The following is a 13,431-nucleotide window of genomic DNA, read 5'->3' as shown; positions in this document are numbered from 1 at the left end:
GGAGTAGACTCACACCTGGTGGCATGGATTGTGGACTGTCTTACAGACAGACCTCAATATGTGCGTCTTGGGAACTGCAGGTCTGACATTGTGTGCAGCAATACAGGGGCGCCGCAGGGGACTGTACTTTCTCCGGTCCTGTTCAATCTATATACATCAGACTTCCAATATGACTCGGAGTCCTGCCACGTGCAAAAGTTCACTGATGACACTGCTATTGTGGGCTGCATCAGGAGTGGGCAGGAGGAGGAGTACAGAAAGTTAATCAAAGACTTTGTTAAATGGTGCGACTCAAACCACTTACACCTTAACACCAGCAAGACCAAGGAGCTGGTGGTGGATTTTAGGAGGCCCAGGCCCCTCATGGACCCTGTGATTATCAGAGGTGACTGTGTGCAGAGGGTGCAGACCTTTAAATATCTGGGAGTGCAGCTGAATGACAAACTGGACTGGACTGCCAATACTGATACTCTATGTAAGAAAGCTCAGAGCAGACTATACTTTCTGAGAAGGTTGGCATCCTTCAACATCTGCAGTAAGATGCTGCAGATGTTCTACCAGACGGTTGTGGCGAGTGCCCTCTTCTACGCAGTGGTGTGCTGGGGTGGCAGCATAAAGATGAAAGACGCCTCACGCCTGGACAAACTTGTTAAGAAGGCAGGCTCCATTGTAGGATTAAAGTTGGACAGTTTAACATCTGTGGCAGAGCGACGGGCACTAAGCAAACTCCTGTCAATCATGAAGAATCCATTGCATCCACTTAACAGGATCATCTCCAGGCAGAGGAGTAGCTTCAGTGTCCTGTTCCACTGACAGACTGAGGAGATCATTCCTCCCCCACACTATGCGACTCTTCAATTCCACCCGGGGGAGTAAATGCGAACATTAATTTTATTTTAATTCTTTTCATTTTTATTACTATTTAATTTAATATTGTTTCTTTGTATCAGTATACTGCTGCTGGATTATATGAATTTCCCCTTGGGATTAATAAAGTATCTATCTATCTATCTATCTATCTAAGTTGACGTGTCATATAGAAACGAAGCATTCCCATTTTACGAATAAGCCAGTAGATTTTTTTCAAAGAAAATTGTTGGATATGAAATCTTCAAAAAATATTGTTTTACATTTCATTAATATTAATGAAAATGCTGTATATGCCTCGTACCTCATTAGCTTAAGGATTGCCAGAGCAGGAAAGCCTCATACCATTGGCAAAGATTTAGTGTTACCATTGATTAAAGATACTGTTGGAGCAATGTTTGGAGAAAAAGAAGTAAAGGAAATCAAGCGCATACCACTGTCCAATAATACCGTTGCACGACGAATCGATGAAATGGCTGAATGGGCAGAGGACGAATTAATCCGGAGGGCAGTTTGTAGTAAATATTATACGCTACAACTAGATGAGTCTTCTGACGTGCAAGGCCTATCTCAACTACTTGTTTTTGTGCGTTATATTTGGCAAAAACGACGCGCATGAAGATATCTTGTTCTGCAAGTCAATTAGTCGTGGAACGGCCAAGGAAATTTTCAGTGCAATTGATTCGTATATAAAAGAGAAAGGTTTACAGTGGAAGAACTGTTTCGATATATGCACTGACGGTGCGCAGGCTATGTGCGGGAAAAATAGCAGTGTCGTTACAAGAGTTCTTAAACAAAGCCCCTGTGCTTTGTGGACACACTGTAGCCTTCACAGAGAAGCACTGGTTTCAAAAGCATTACCTAATGATTTCAAAACAGTACTAAATACAGCTGTGAAAATTGTAAATTATATTAAAACAAAACACTTACAAGCACGTTTATTTCAAAAGCTGTGTGAAGAAATGGGTAGTCTTCATACATCTCTTCTTCTGCATACGGAGGTACGTTGGTTATCCAGGGGGAAAGTACTGACACGATTAGTGGAATTACGCAATGAAGTTACAATTTACTTGGAAGGAAAAACTGAATATATTGAATCTCTACTGGACAAAGAATTCATTCTCAAGTTCACATACTTGGCGGATATTTTTTCGAAGTTAAACGAACTCAATTTATATTTGCAAGGTTCAAACGAATCAGACATTTTTGCAGTTCACGACAGAATTTGAGTGTTTATGAAAAAGCTTATGTTGTGGAAAAGTTGTATTGAGGATGGCAAGTATGATTGTTTTGAAACTCTTGAAACTTTTATTATAGAAAACCAAGTGCAGCCAAAGACGAACGTACTGTTTGCAATTCCCACTCATTTATCATTGTTAAAAAATAACTTTGATGCCTATTTCGGGGAAGAGATGAAAAAGCTCGACTTGTTGAATTGGATTTGTAACCCATTTCAAGACCGCCTACCAAGTAGTATGTCAACAAAAGCAAGTGAAGAACTCATTGATTTATCAGAAGATATGTCACTGAAAAATAGTTTCAATTGCAAGCAGTTAACGAAATTCTGGCTCTCAGTTGCTGGGAACAATCCTTGCCTGTTTGATAAAGCTATAAAAGTCCTCCTCCCCTTCAGTACCTCATCTCTATGTGAGGCCGGATTTTCGGCTATGATCAGCATTAAAACTAAATACCGAAATAAATTGGACGTATCAAACTCACTGCGATTAAAAGTAACTAAAATTGAAGTTGATGCTAAAGCTGTAATGACAAAAAATAGGAAACAAATACACCCTTCTCATTGAAATAACAGTCCTTTTAGGTATTTAAGTAATAAAAAATTGTAACTTAAAGTTGTTTTTTTTCTTATTTGAAAAGTCCTTCATTCATATTGGTGACACTTAAATTTCCATAGTGACTGTTTGTGAGCTAAAGTACAATATATGTTGTCTGTGATGATAACAAATTAATGTCAAATGAAAAAAAATACTTTAAACAAAATAAACAGCCCGAACAAATAAGACACCATTAAGTAGTTCCGCGACTCGCTACTAGGGAATCTGAGCGTTACCAATATTTTATGCCCCCTTTTTAAGACGGCTAAGAGGTGGGTCCCAAATTTGGCAGTTTTTGTTAGGTGGGTCGGAGCCCAGTCAACTTTGGGAACCACTGATCTACACAGTTATCTCTAGGTTATACTGAAGTGGAGATTGTTGTATGAGCATTGATTTGAATCATTCAGGTTGTATGTTTCCTTCTACTTTTAACTTCTAGTATTTCATGCCTGGATTCTCTGCAAATAAACATAAGTGATCATTAGATTACAATTTAAATGTTATGTCAATGAAACTTGCCTTGTTTACTGATATTATCTACCCCAGTGATGAATATAATAGTGAGCTGTGTTTTTTTAAATGATACTGCACGTTATTTGATTAGTTCGATCAAAGGTAGTGACTAGGAAACCAAAGTATACAGATAACATAGTATAAGAACCTGCTGGCTTCTGTCTAATTGCACATCCCTTTCAGGGGTAACAATGGGGAGGCAAAGGATGTAGGCATCCCTCTGGCCCCTGCCAAGGTATTGAACGTTTTGATTTTTACTGAGATAGTCACCCACAGTCCTTGGTGTCTGTGATGAGAATGAGTGATGGGAGAATGGCAAAGAGGTAAGTATTGTGAGGTGTACATGTAAATTAAAGCTAATGATTTAGGCATTCCCAGTATTAACCTTTAGATGTTAAAGTACCTTTTAGGAACACTTTTACGTGACAAAACATCATGCTTGGACTAAATTTACTTTTCTGAATATTTGATTCTGTTCTCTCAACTTTTCTGTACAGTACTTAGTATTAGCTTTCTATTAGTTCTGATATACAGTATGTCTTCTTATGTTCTCACTTGATCTTATTTGAAAGACTGGTCAAATAACTTGGACTCAAATTCTGCCTCAGTCACTGTGTGTGTGAAGTTTGTATATTTCCCTGCATCTTTTTTTTGTGTAATTTCCATTTCTTCCCCATATAAAGACATGCTTGTTGGGTTGATTAATGACCCTAATTTTCCTGGTAAGTGCAAGTGTGAGTGTATGTATGAGTACAGTAAAAGCCTGTGACAAGCTGCTGGTTTAACTCCCGAATTATATCCAATCCTGCAGGGACAGACATCAGCTCAATATGATCCTGTCTTGTAATAAACGAGATCAGAAACAGATGTAAAATGATTAACATAATAAAAACTAATGTTGTTTTTTTGTTAAGTCTCTCTTGCTTTAGTCCATAAATGTAAATATGCTAACAATCAATAAATATGATAATTAAATCCACCCTACTCTAAGCAGCTGTCTCATATTGTTTAAGCAAACAGAAAAACAATCATAATGTATACCTTAATAACAAAACTACAGATCAGAAGATCAGAAAGCCAGGGAGGAGAGGAAAATAAAAATTTCAGTTGGGTGTATGGAGAAAACATGGTGGGGCCGTAAGTCCAAAAGACCACCCGGGCCTGTCTGGGTGTTGCAGATTAGTTTACTGCTTCTTATTTAGACTGCGAAAGGTCACATCAGCTTGTATATTTTCCTTACAGTATTTTCCTGTTTTACTATCAGAAGTAAGTCTGAGCAATTCAAAGAGCTGTAAAGTCTCGTGTGCATGCCCATGGCTCCTGCCTGAATGTGCTGCCTTTACAAACAGTGGTGTGAAAATCTGAGCAAACCGCTATCATTGTCATACACACCAATGTGACAACATTTTTAATACACAAAAATGTTCTTTTGATGAAGCAAATAAAAAATGAAAAGCACTCCAACTATCGAAACATTCAACCCAATCCCAGGACACACTCAAATGTTACGCCATGCATACATGCATATGTTGTTTAAAAAAGAAAAGTATTTATTTTGGCACAATTACAATAAGCAACAAATCTATCAAAAAACATTTTCGTACATTTAAATAATTTTATATCCCTTTAAATGTTTTAATGTAAGTGAGATTTAGCTTGTATTGTAACCCTTCAACCTAAATGTCAATCTGCACCCATGGTTCTGAATTATATTTAATTTGATATTTGGAGGAGTTGCCAAAAAGATGGTTTTCTTTAAGATACCTGCTATTCCATGTTAAGAGTATAAAATTAAACAATGGTCTGAAATCTGGATATATGTAGGGACGAAGATAACTAGAGGGGAATCACAGCTCCAGAGTCCTTCAATCAAATCCTAGCCCAGATGTTATCTGTGTCTCCTGAGGATGTGACTCATTCAATGTTCGTTACTTACTATAGGAATTTATTTTGTCTAGAAATATGAAATGAATATTCATTTCTTGCGGATTTATTTAGTAGATAAACACATTCAGGTTCTGAAAGGGGAATATATAAAATGTATTAACTTCCTGTAAAAACTCATTGGTGGTGGCTTCATCCTAAATGAAATGGATTTCTATTTGATATTCTAAGCACCTAGCATGTCCCCCTTTAGTTCAGTGTTGTGCAAATCGCTACCTTAATGCCTTTTGTCGCAACTCTAAATGCGATTTGTATTCCCTCAGTGCTCATGCTGCAAGGTTATAAGGATTCCCCATCTGCTAAAAGGTCATTTAACCTCACTGACAGTCTAATCTTAGAAAAGCTTTCCTTGAGAAATCTGTTTATTATGAAGAAATGAGAAAATGTTCCCCTGAATGCTTTGCCTTTTTCAATTTACAATGTCTTTCTTGATTCATGTTTATCTAATTCCACACTGTCCAGTAAAATGAGCAGGCGAGCAGTTTGAGCAATGAAATTCTAAGGGTATGTATAACTCTTTATTCCTTACCTGCTCTTTGTACACGCTTGGAAAATAAACCTCTAATGGCAAAACCTCTCATGTTAAATATAATGAGAAATGATATGACAAAGATGAACAGATATTATCATATATTTCAGGAGAGAGACCTTGGTTAGTGAATTTCCACATACTAATTATCACTAGGAATTCACTCACAGTCAGGGATGAATGCTTTACTACTTTCACATGGAAATGAGTTAATGGTAGAAACACAGAAAATAAATTAAGTTCCCTGAAAAGAGAAAAAACATGTTTGTCTTGTTTCAAAGTGCCTGAATCTTGTCGATTTGTAAGAGACTCAATTTAATTTATGCTCGTGTGTCCATGTGTTGAATATCAAATCAAAATAAGGACACAAAGAAGATAAGAAAAACGTATTTGCCTGATGCCCTGAAAGACACGTTATTTTCTACTTAGCTAATAGCTCATCTATTTCAATCTCTCATACACATTCTTTTTAAGAGCTGTGAAGCTAATCTGCTTCAATGAGATTATTCAATAGTTTGTTCCATATTCTCATATTGTATATTGGACCTCCAGTGTCACAGGTTTTAAGAGTTGAAAAAAATGCAGTGCATTCTGATTTCTGTGTTCAATGTGCTTACCCAAATATATGAATCACTAATGAGATGGAGGAGGCAAGTGGAACAACCAAAATGAAGCCAGTAGGTGAACAGAGCTTTAAGAGGAGTTATTTATTAAAACAAAACAAATAATTTTATTAACCCTGAAGAAAACAAAACACAAAACCAATCAGACAGCCATTACTTCTCCTATATAGCATAATTATCTTTTCAAAGATTTAAAACTTTAGATGCACCTATAGCAAATCAATACTACTAGGTAATCATCTACATCGGGGTCCCTATACACATACAAATGCAAAAAAGATACACTTATCCAAACTGTTTGGTCCAGTAAAAATGAATGCTCTTGTTCCATGATGCACCATGTTCTTTCCATATTCACCATCTGCTTGTTAAATTACAGGAATAATTCGCACTACGGCACAGATTCAAGTACCAGTCTGCTGGAGTGCTGTGGTAGTAGTCCCTGTGCAACCTCTTTACAGAGTAAAGTCATCTTATGTGTGCTTCTTCAAATCATTTTGATTCATTTTTGAGTTACAACTTATCTCATTTGCAACTATCAAATCTAAGAAATATAAAATAGCCTTTATTTTTTTTGGCAGGAAAGCTCTTTTGGAATAACATATGAAAGTGCTTTAGTTTAGTCTTTCTTTTTTGTCATCTGCGACAGCTCTGTCCATAATTCCTGTCAGATAAGCAGAATTTGAGATTTGAAAATTGGTTCATTCCCATTAAATGTGTTCTCACTAACAATATTTAGTTCATTGGTACGGTTATGGTATGCTAGACAATTCTTCGATTCCAACCAAGCACTTTTATAATGATGGCATGTTTGATGGTTTTCCTTTGTCAGGTTTACAAAAACAATACTATGGCTTTTTTAATTTCCATGTTCCATATTTTTACTGTCATAATTCCATGCATTTGTTTTTTTATGAGCACCACCATTTTGTGTTTGTTTAAATGCACACTGTCATTTTTTGTATATATAAAAAAGGCTGTGTTCACTATGATACTGCAAGGTTGCTAGACAGATGACACACATACTATAAGACCTGTGACATACTGGTGTCTCATCTCTATGTATATAAAATCCAATGTCTGTCTGTCTTTATGTCCATTTTTCACAAGATAACTACTTAAAGGATTTAGATTGTTTTTTTTTCTATAATTTGCTTGAACATTCCAGTAGATTTTGTGATTTCTCTCATCGCGCTAAGTATTATAGTTTGGTTGCAGCAACGATTTATGCACACAAATCCAAGAGACAGGCTGCAGGCCGAGGGGAGGGTGTGGCGGGACCTCAAGAGTAGAGAGCCAGGCGGGCCCTCCTCACTCACACACCAGCCTCCGTTCGAGTCACTTGTTGAAGCGTATCTTGCTACAGCTTAGCTAGCAATACCTGTTTGTTTAGCAGACATTATCATCTAGAAAGTGTTAAAGAGTAACGTTTGATGTTTTTGAGAGAGAGATCACAACTACGTGTGTTTTAGAGGATAGCTGCGGATTGGCAGAGATATAACAGCCACATGCTCTTCTCCCCACGCAAGGGACACTCTCCCGTCAGAGTTGAACACGATCAGATACAGTGGCAATGTTTGACACTTTGGACCTACCTTCCGCTTGGCCAGAGATACCTTTCCAACTTTTTACAGTTTTGGCAAAGAGATCACGGCCTACGTTATCACCCTTGATAGCAAAACCAAAAATATTGCATATCAAGCGGTCCTCAGATATGAAAGTTATCAATAAAAATTCTTCTCAATAAAAATTATTACATCCATCCATCCATTATCCAATCCGCTATATCCTAACTTCAGGGTCACGGTGGTCTGCTGGAGCAAATCCCAGCCAACACAGGGTGCAAGGCAGGAAACAAACCCCAGGCGGGGCGCCAGCCCACCACAGAAGGTTTTATTATCTTCTTATTTAAGTTGTCCTGTTTCACTACTACATGTGTGGAGCCGTGGAGGGCAGCTAGTAATATTATAATTATTATAGCTTAGCAAGGAAACGTTTGTGAGCATAGTTCTTACTTTAATCTTGTGGTTATTAATCTGGTTGTATTACTGACATGTATTTTGTGATAAAACTTAAATTGTGATCAGTGATTTATTGGACTTAAGTGTTTCTTATGCTTAAAAACCCTATTGTAATGTTCCTCAGTTAACAACTTTGGCCCAAGTAGACTTTCACGGAAAGCTACGGGCAGTTACGTCAGTAATTCAATCAGCATTCTCTATTTCTTAACATTTCAAGTATCAATCAATAGCAATTACAAAAAAATAAATAAATAAATAAAACAAATTGCTGCAGCCTACTAAGATGAGTTAGGCTAGATTATTAGTAGATGGTGATTTCTTCATCTTATATTTATTGGCAGAATAAGTTTTGTCAAAATGGATATCCTCCCAAAGTTTATATCTTTCTCAGATACCCATTTATATATTAATGTTATTTTAAATATACACAAATATAACCAAGTCAATTTACAGCATACACCACCATCTGTCTCTCAATATCTAGCTATATACACACGGGGCCAGGCCATTATGGCAGTTTTTACCCGGCCCACTAGGTAGAGACTTAAGTAATCCAATATCTGCAATTGAAACATATTGTACAGGTCAGAAGAACATAAAAATTGTAAATAAATCAACAAATATGCAAAAAATGAAGTAATGATATTGAAACAAAATAACACAAAACTAAATTGTTGGCAAAAGGGGTCTAATATGAAACTATGGCTATTCATCTACACTTCAGGAGAAATGGTGACATATGTTAGCATCAAGCACATTCATGCAGTATGCAACAGAGCTTGTGAGATACATTTTGTGGATTTTCTTGTTATTAAGTGAAAATTAACCAAGGGCTGATTTGATTAATGATTGTGGTTGTTCTCTACCATCTGTCTCAACATAAACTCACTATGTGCCTGACTGAGTTTGTGTGGATTTCACAGCTGTTAAAGAAACTGTTGACTAACCACACCCTGGTGAACTGCTTCAGACTTAATCTCCAATTTGTGTGACACTTGGCCAGCTGGTGGGATTGGGAATATAGCCAGCTCCTTAAGGCCCATTTCAATTGCTGGGATGTGTGGATGGAGCATCAATTTATTATTACATATGTGATTTAGAAAACCATGCCCTCTTTTGTTAGTGAATTGTTGAGAGAGGACATTCCACCTTACTCAGAATGCAATGATAAGCAATCATATTCTACAAGCCACATCCATTTGGTTAAGAGGGACCCCCACAGATAGTTGAATGGTTTTCTCAATGATGTGAATACAGACTTCCCCTTAATTATAAATAACCAACATATGAACATTCATATATATGTAGAAGATATTCTAATACTCTTTTTGGTCTTACAAACCACAATAAAAATGAATACAGTATTCATAGTTACAAAGTACTGAAACGTGATCATCTTTGCAGTCGTTAGAAGTATACCTCACTGCTGAAGGGTCTAGGGCTGGACGCTGGTGATGTGCCATCCCAGCCTTTTTCACAGCAACAGATACTGCATTCAGAGACAGTCCTTGTGGCAGCCAACCAAGCATGGATGGGCCAAGTCAACAGGGTGCAGCAAGGTGTATCTTGAATGTCTTCTTGCATTATCTTGCTCCAAGAAAAAGTTGAGAAAGCCCAAGAATGATCAAAATACCATTTCTTAGTGTTTGAAACTTGAAGTCATAAAACTTAGATAAGCAGCTTTTTTAAAAAGGACTTAATGAAGATCAATATCTTACTAGAGTTTGTTTTGATGATTGTAAGTGCCATGGTAGATGGACTGGTGTCCTGATTGGGATGGAAAATGAATCCTTACCTGGCCAGAAAGCCATAATGGAAGGACACCTTGAAAGGAGGCGCATCCCAGCTGGGATGGTTATTGATTCCTATCTCAATTGGGATGAAAGAAGGATGGTTGGACTATGGGATTCTGAACAATTTATCCCCCAGTATGAGAGGGGAAAGTGCTCCTCTGGTTTGGTTCCACCCTGGACACCCACCGGGACCAGTAGTTTCAAAGGACATTCCTGTTCGGATCCAGGGGGTGCTGTGGGGAATACATTCCTATAATTTGGAAAGTTTCCATTGTGAACTTTGCCCGGACACAGACAGGCGGACATGTTGTCTTAAAACCACCACACGTTTATTTTCCACAATTATTAACAATAAAAGTCACAAAGACCCAGTCCAATGGTCACACAGACCTTAATCACGTGCACAAAACCCCCAAATCACACACAAAGTCCTGGCCACAATGCCTTTCTTCGGGCCGCCTCCACTCTCTCCTGCCTCGTCCTTCTTCCACCCGACTCTAGCCTCGAATGAATGGAGACGGCCCCTTTTATAGAGGACCCGGATGAGCCCCAGGTGTTCCCGGCAATCTTCTTATGGCCATGCCCCAGCGTGGCGGAAGTGCCGGCTGTCCTCCCGGCTGCTCTCCGGGCGCCGTCATAAATCTTCCCCCCAGCACTTTCTGGTGTGGCGGAAGTGCTGGGGTAACAGGTCCCCAAGGCACTGGGGCGCCTCCTGGCGGTGACCACGGGCCCCTACAGGGAAAGGCTTCCATGCCCTTGACCCGTGGCCCCCAAAGCAACCCGGAAGGCAAACCCCACGTGATCCAGGCAGGGCTCTGACCCTCTTCCGGTCCCTCCTGGCGTCCCGGCCGGGTCATGGCCCCTGGCATCCCTGACACCATATACAGTTGAACCTCGGTTTGCGAGTAACTTGGTTTACTAGTGTTTTGCAAGACGAGCAAAATTTTTTAGTAAATTTTGACTTGATAAACGAGCGATGTCTTGCAATACGAGTAGTATGGATACACTTTGTCTGCTGAGCGTCATGTGATCACAACTGAGCTGATGGTTCTTCTCTCTCTTGCACACGCGTCTCTCTCTCTCTCTTATCTCTCTCACGCGCACAGCACGTCTCTCTCACTCTCTCTCCTTATCTCTCTCAATTGTGCCGTCTCTCTCTCCTTATCTCGCTCGCGTCTCTCTCTCCCTCGCTCTCTCTTCTCTTGAGGGCAATCGTCTCCTATTCTCCATCTGAGTCTGTGTGCCTCACTCATATAGTCAACGTCTGTACGAGCGTATACTGTTTACTACAGCATTGTGACTGTGTGTGTGTGCGTGCGCACGTGTGTGCTGTGAAGTTCGAGTCCCCATCTTGCGCCCCAAAACACGAAGCTGAGTCTCAGTACTTTAACAACACCAGCTTTATTCAGCTTGAAACAGCAACAGCGATGTTATTTATTGTAGTTGGATCTTTATAATGTTCCTTGTATCACCCATCGACTGCAGGTGCTTATAGCATGTCTGTGATCTTTTTGGATGTGCTTATACAGCGAACTGCTACAACGCTGGGAGACTGTGATTGCTTTGGGACACTCTTCCGCATGTCGTCCCATTGGGTGGAATCCCACATGAGTTTAGAAACTCACTCACACCAGCCATGATTCTTTTTAAAGGTAAAGTGCAGGTTAAATTGTTTTATGTATTATTACTTTATATTTTGTATTAATTATTTTTATATGAATAGTTTTGGGTTGTGGAACGAATCATCTGAGTTTCCATTATCTCTTATGGGGAAATTCGCTTTGATATATGAGTGCTTTGGATTGCGAGCACGTTTCCGGAACGAATTATGCTCGCAAACCGAGGTTCCACTGTACCCTGGTACTGCTTCCATTATATGAGGCTGGGGCTCAGGAAGCACTCCCAGGTCTATCATAAAAGGAAGCCATTTCGCTCTAAGGGTTGAGTCAGAGTCGGGAGGCAGAGGGCGAAGTTCACCTGGAGGAGTGAAAGGAGGTATTGTGGATTGATGATTGTGATGTGGACTTTGGAAAAGGTATTGTGAATAATAGAAACATTTATTTGCACCCAGAACTGCCTTAGTGTGGTTGTGTCTAGGGTTTTGGGGCTTGGTGGCACCCCTGGAGGTCACAAGACTAATGTTATTATAAGCGACCTCTATCACTTTTTGGATATTTTGGGTTTATATAAACAAAAATGAAATTTCTTTTAAAATTAGGAAATGTGGTGTTTGTGTTATGGAAATTCATCTTACGAAAGGGTTTTTCAGGAGTGGATTAGCTTTATACAACTTTGGAGGTATATATATAGAACTGTACTTCACTGGCCCTCCAGCACAAATCAAGAAAACCTGAAATCTACAATTTGAAATCCTCTTATCATTACTTTCATCTTTTCGAGCTGCCAAACCTAAACTCATTGTTGATCATTATATGTATTCTGATATAATTTGCTCTTGTTATTTCATCTTGGCTGCTTCACCAGAGTCTAGACTAAATACTGCCAACACAGAGACAGAAGTCATTGTGTTTATTACCTCTGGGTTGGATGATAACAACTCCCCAAGACATGAAGGCAGCTGCTGGTACAGAATGCTATATGAAATGTTGTGACAGGTTGGAATAATAACATTTCATCAACAATAATAAAACTAGATAAAATGATACTGTACAGGGTAATGCTTTTAAAGGTGATAAATCATCATTTTTGACATATGAGCTCAATATAACACTAAACAGGAGTGTGTTTACAGTATATCTGTTACTTGCTTAGACAAATATAATTTAATAAGCCAACCACTTGATCCCCAAATAAACTCATTCAACGTCAACGCACCTCTCCAGCTCATGACTGCAATGCGATGTGTTTTAACTCTACAGTAGCATCAGAACAATTTTTTTACTCAAATTATTTCAGCTGTTTAAAAATTTTTACATATTTTCTGTTATATGTAGTGAATTCAGAAAATATTCAGACCCATTCACTATCTGCACACTTCATTGTGTGGTACAAAACCGGTACACTCTGATGTCCTTATCTTCTAATGCAGTTGTCCATCTGTGTCTTCTCCTTCTTTTTTAATCCCGATTAGATCCTGTTTGCCCTCTTCTCTCAAGACAGTAAAAAGTAATAGGTACCTTTGTATGAAATCCTCTGTTTCTTGGCAATCGGTCACATGGAATATCCTTTGTTCTGGAAAGTAGATAGACTGACAAGTTTCTTGAAAAAGCTGCTTCATTTTGGTCATTTTTTGAACCTTGAATTAAACTTCAGGAATTACCAGTATCTTGTACCCCTAGTGAACAGAAG

Source organism: Polypterus senegalus, chromosome 3, assembly GCF_016835505.1.
Source record: "Polypterus senegalus isolate Bchr_013 chromosome 3, ASM1683550v1, whole genome shotgun sequence".
In the NCBI taxonomy this organism is placed as follows: Eukaryota; Metazoa; Chordata; class Cladistia; order Polypteriformes; family Polypteridae; genus Polypterus; species Polypterus senegalus.
The sequence above is the reverse complement of the archived record's forward strand: the minus strand, read 5'-3'. Positions refer to the sequence as shown.